Raw genomic sequence first — 6,000 nt, forward strand, 5'->3', positions numbered from 1 at the left:
GTCAGAAGTTCGAGACCAGCCTGACCAATATGGAGAAACCCCGTGTCTACTAAAAATACAAAATTAGCTGGGTGTGGTGGCGCATGCCTGTAATCCCAGCTACTAGGGAGGCTGAGGCAGGAGAATCACTTGAACCTGGGAGGTGGAGGTTGCGGTGAGCCAAGATCACGCCATTGCACTCCAGCCTGGGCAACAAGAGCAAAACTCCATTTCAAAAATAAATAAACAAATAAATAAATCATCAGAGTCACATAACATTTTGGTTAATGTCTTGATGTTAGTCTGCAGAGGGGTCTCTAATACTCACAGGCCTGTCTTGTCTAACTTGTTTATCATGTCTTCAGTGAGGACACAGTAAATATTCTAACTATATATGTTGATGACACAGCCCCAGGATGAATAGTTCATATCATGGTCACCAGAGTCAACATTCAAATCATCTTGAAAAGAATACAGTCATCCCTTGGTATACACAAGAGATTGGTTCCAGGACCCCTGAGGATACCAAAATCCAGATGCACAAGTCCTTTATATAAAATGGCATAGTATTTGCATATAACCTATGCACATCCTCCCATATACTTTAAATCATCTTTAGATTACTTATAATATCTAACACAATGTAAATGCTATGTTTTGTTGTATTATATTGTTTTTATATGTATTATTTTTAATTGTTGTATTGTTATTTTTTCAAATATTTTCCATCCACAGTCAGTTGAATTCTCAGATGCGGAGTCCACAATATAAAAGGCTGACTGTAATTCTAAGAAGAACTCAAGGAGAATAAAATTATTACAAGCAAAATAACAATAATCCAAGTACAAGATTAGGAGATTTACCTTAACAAAAATTCAAATCTAACTCTTGGGGTTTTAGTTGAGAAGTTTAAGGTGTGTGACTTAGCTGGAAATAGACACAAGGACAGAGACCAGTAATTTGGTAAGTGTGATAGATTATAAATGGCCACAAATTCTTTGTCACCCTTTCTGTCAAGAAGTGAGGTCTATGGCCCCACTCCTTGAATCAAAGTAGTCTCTGTGACTACTTGACCAATACAACACTGTGTCAGTTTGGGGTCCAAATCTTAAAGGCTAGCAGTTGCTACTCCTTGTCATTTGGAATACTAAAGCTTAGAACCACATTGCCATGCTGTGAGGAAGCTCAAGCAACAACATGGAGAAGAATAAAGCCCCGACCAACAGTTCTAGCTAAATTCCCAGCTAACAACCAGCACTAACTGGCCAGCCAGGTAAGTGAGTCATCATAGCAATAGCTCCTTCAGCTCCAGCTGAGCTACCCCAGGTGATTCCAAGTGGGCAGAAATGAGTCATTTCCTCTGAGACCTGCATAATAGCAGATTCATAAGCAAATAAATGATTGTATTGTTTTAAGTCTACTAAGCTCTGTGGTGATTTGTTACATAGCTATTGATATGTAGCACAGGAAACATTAACAGAAGAAGAACATTACTGCATCATGAGAAAAAAATGACCCATTTGCACTTTTGGCTGACCAGACTAAATTAGAAATAGCGTCCAGTTTTGGTTGTAACCATCTAGAAACTATGACAGGTCAAATGCAAAGAGATCAGAATGGAGAGAAGCATGAAATACGTCACAGGAGGAAGAAGTGACATAACTGAGGACATGTCTTAGATATACAAAGACCCACCAGGGACTGCTAGGGAGAACATTTTACATATTTGAAAGACTACTTTGTAAACACACAAGACTGGTTTTATCTTAAGATCAGTGGGTAGGAGGCTGTAGAGAGGCAAAGTTCATCTTCCATAAGGAAGACTTCATTCTAAGGAAGAACATTCTAACAGTCTTTCAGAAAGGAAATGGACAAATGGCCTTTAAAACAAGATGTGCTAAAGTATCTCTCCTGAAAAGTCACTCCCTACCCTCAATTTTCAAATTTGCAAGAATTCCAACTCATTACAGGAGACAAGTGCTGTGTACAACTCTGAACATGCCAGCCCTATAGGGAATTGCTCAGGTTGGTGAACAGCATTCTGGACCTAAAATTCAAGAAACCCTTGATTTTTCCATTAGCATTCCTCTTCTAGGATGTATGTTTTCTATGTTCCTTAACTGGCCTGCCACTGAAGCATAATCTGCCCATAAGTGCAGTCCTGTCCTTTCTAAAGTGAACCAAAGACAAGTGTATATGTGCTGTTAACAAGTAGAAAGCAAGTGCAAAATGTTAGGAAGACCTCTGGACGTGAGGCAAAAAAACTAAGCATTTTCCTGTTTCATGACAGCATGATATTTAGGAGTACACTGTGGCTTCAGGAGAAAAAAGAAGAAGGAAGAGGAAAAAAAAAAAGGAGGGGGCTCCCTCAACCAAGCTATGACTAAGGGACATAATCCAACAATTTTATGGAGCACAGACTTGCCAACTTTTAGCATGATGGAGTTACAAATCAGCATTCTGAGTGACCCTAGGCAACTGAGTTAGCCTTTGTGCACCTCGTTTTCCTCATTTGGAAAATGCAAACATTAAGGTCAATTGACACGGTTGCTGTTGAAGATTTTTTTAAAAGTCAAAAACAGATTTACCATGGCATAGAAGACATTTTAAAAATAATCTAGTTTGTTTCTTCTCCAGTAAAATAGGCAATTGATGACAGAACATTCTAACATAGCCAATTTCCCTTCCTTTCCCACTAAGACTCTGAGCTCCTCCAAAGCAGAACCATTTCTTACTGACCTGCACTCGACACTTACTATAGCACTGACCACATGCTTGCTGAACCAATTAACTCATTTCCAACATCTTTCCAGCTTAAGCATTCTAGGGATCTGTAGCTTCAGATGGGGGGCAGAATTAGTTGCAAGTATTTATATGTCCTATATGTTTGGCCACAAAGTACTTACACTTCTATAGGTGAAAAATTACCACAATTTTAATGAAATTAGGTAATCAGTTTTTTAATGTCTTCTTCGTCTGCTAAAAATATCTGCTCCATGAGGGCAGATACAATATTTTGTTCAGCATCATATCCCCAGAGCCTGGGAAGAGCTTTGTAACAGATGTAAACATTTTTGGATGAATGAATGAATGAATGAATGAATGAATAAATGAAATGAATGAACGAATATAAGATCTTTGCAAGTCTAAGTAAGGCAGAATTTCCTAATTTTAGCAATCCTTCCTAATTAAATTCAAAGTTGCTGCATTTAGGTATGACAAAATGTTTAAAAATAAAAACAGCAGATGTTTGATCTCTGGGTGGTAGAGAAAATTTCTTTTTTTAAATCCTTGATTTATTTTACCCTGCAGGAAGTCAACCAAAATACTGGCACCCAAAAAGCTCATATAATATGTCAGCCTAAGTCAAACATATTCTGCATCTACAAAGATGACTGGTACCAGTTGGTGTTTAAAAGTATTTTGACTACTGATCTCTGAACATATCAACTTTTAAAAATCATTTCAGCTAATGTAATTTTAAGATAAAGGAACAAAATCAGTAGCCAAATTATATGAATCCGTTCACTAAAATAATACGACTTTTATTGAACAAAGACAAATCAGGAACATATGAGGGTTATGGTGAGAATCGAAAATTAACCTGTCTTTAGAGAATGCTCAAAACTCACTCACTAATTCAGCAAGGATACAATTGCAGCGTCCAGGAAATTCCAAAGGGGGAAAATGGGACATGATGACTAAGGACAGATGTTTAGACTTCAGGATCTGCGTCACAAAAAAAAAAAAAAAAAAACCAGCATTGATTCTGATGCACAATTTTAAAAGGTGGCCATACAAAGGTCACTTTTTGGTAGCTCACATTTACTGTAATCTGCTACAAAGAGACCACTAAAGCCAGCACAGCAAGGTCAGAGGTGAGGGTCTAGGACAATCAACACATGCTATTTCTGAGGACAAGCCACTTTACTAATCTCTAAGGTTCTAATCACCCTAACAAAACAAAGCAAAATTCTATAATGAAACCAGCAGAGGACATAAGACAAACAGTAAATACAAAGTGAACCAGCATCATCCTGCCATTGTTCTGCAGCAGGAGTCTCAGGCACCCAGACGCACACCTTGCAGCAGCAATAAACCAGCCATGGCATCCCAGGAAGACCAGATCCTCCGCAGCAGCAAGTCACACTATTTTCTCCAATTTCAGCACTCACCTTAGGAAGTTTTAAAAAGGTAGGAGGAAGGTTAGAGGGCAAGCCAAGCAGGCTTGACATGAAGTTCTAATGAAGACAATGTCATCTAACAAAAACTGCAGGCTCCAGTGAAATTTGACTGGGGTTTAAAAAATTTACATAGCCTTCCTTAAATTAAAACCTCATAGATTTAAAGAGAACATTTGAATCATACCCCCAGGAACTGCTAAATAAATACAACATACTCACAGATTTAGAGCAGCTGCAACTTTGGAGGAATGAATACAGTCCCACTATGAAGATGTCTTTCCCTCTCTTCTACCAGATTTTTTTTTTTAAGCCAACAAAAAGAAGAGAAAATCCTCAATTTTAAAGCCAACAAAAATCCTCAATTTCTATTTTATTCCTTGGTCTCCAATGAGACTCTCAATTCTCAGGCACAAGCAAAGTAGTTGCCGAGGCAGCTGACAGCATCCCAGGGCTTTCCAGGGCAGAATTTAAGACATGTCAGTTAAAGTGGCAGCTACACTCACTGCTGTAGCGGATGCTTCTGCAGGAAGGGATGCCGGGAGATTTTTTCCCCCAGTCTCTGCTGCAGCCTAATTCTAATCCATCACTGTTTAATTATCTAGAGAAACAGGCAAGGAAAATACAAATGGCCTGGATTTATAAAACCACAGAATATTTTCATGATTTTTCATCTAATCCAGGGATTCATCTCCTATCTACAAAAGGTCAATTAAGAAAAAAAAAATGAATGATCTCTTTTGTCTTAAGGAAAAACGTAGGCTGTTATTGCCGACTTAGACGTAGATTTTATATCATGGACTTTTAAAAAAATACTAAATAAGAGAAAATCAATTTTTCCCCAAAGTTTTTAGATTAATGCACAAAAGTTAAATTAGCAAAGGGGATTAAACACATATATGACATGACAGTCATACTAACATAGTTGGAAAACTCCACTTTTAAATTAATAATTGATCAACAATATTTGAAGTGGTTTTGATGAAACTAGAAGATAGTAGGCAGAGGAAATACTAGTTCAAAGACTCTAAGATAGAACACAGTTCTAAAGTTCAGCTGTACTTCTCTGGTTTAAATAGATAAAAGCTCTCCTGGGGAATAAGGTGGTCGCTGACTTCACAAATTTCTTTCAAGGGCTCTTGCACACGCTAGAATTGAAACTTTTTAGTATAGGACTCACTAATTTTTCTGATTATAAAAGTAATACCGGGGCCAGGCGCGGTGGCTCATGCCTGTAATCCCAGCACTTTGGGAGGCTGAGGCGGGCAGATCACAAGGTCAGGAGTTCCAGACCAGCCTGGCCAATATGCAGAAACCCCATCTCTACTAAAAACACAAAAATTAGCCAGGTGTGGTGACATACACCTATAGTCCCAGCTACTCGGGAGGCTGAGGCACAGAAATCCCATCTCTACTAAAAACACAAAAATTAGCCAGGTGTGGTGGCACACACCTGTAGTCCCAGCTACTCGGGAGGCTGAGGTAGAAGAATCTCTTGAAAACAGGAGGCAGAGGTTGCAGTGAGCCAAGATCATGCTACTGCACTCCAGCCTGAATGACAGAGCGAGACTATATCTCCAAAAAAAAAAAAAAAAAAAAAAAAGGGCAACATCAGGTAAAATATTGTGGTATTTCCAAATTATAAAACAGTACATTCCTTGGAAAGGGCTAAAAAACACAGAAGAAAATTAAAGCCAGCCATAATCTTATAACCCAGAGATAATCACGCTTAATGTTTTGCAATAATGTGCTTCTAGTGTTCTTCCCCTCTGTGTATACGTGTACACATACACACACACCCCTCCATATATATATATATATATATATATATATATATATA

At 38.2% G+C, this 6,000-nt stretch overlaps 1 protein-coding gene across 4 annotated transcripts in view; it reads right to left on the minus strand.

The window, feature by feature from the left end:
* TTC39B (tetratricopeptide repeat domain 39B) overlaps positions 1 to 6,000 on the minus strand; it is a 98,261-nt gene that overhangs the window by 75,490 nt on the left and 16,771 nt on the right. Inside the window, exon 1 of one of the 4 annotated variants that reach the window (XM_017885949.1) lies at positions 4,383 to 4,667. The exons of 1 other annotated variant lie outside the window; for it this stretch is intronic. The gene's annotated coding sequence lies outside the window, so the exon portion shown is untranslated. Of the gene's footprint in view, positions 1 to 3,611; positions 3,652 to 4,382; positions 4,668 to 6,000 lie in introns of those variants that run through there. 2 more of the 4 variants (XM_017885950.1, XM_017885952.1) reach the window with 2 other exon arrangements.

Source organism: Rhinopithecus bieti, unplaced genomic scaffold (assembly GCF_001698545.2).
Source record: "Rhinopithecus bieti isolate Rb0 unplaced genomic scaffold, ASM169854v2 scaffold_15737, whole genome shotgun sequence".
Taxonomy (NCBI): domain Eukaryota; kingdom Metazoa; phylum Chordata; class Mammalia; order Primates; family Cercopithecidae; genus Rhinopithecus; species Rhinopithecus bieti.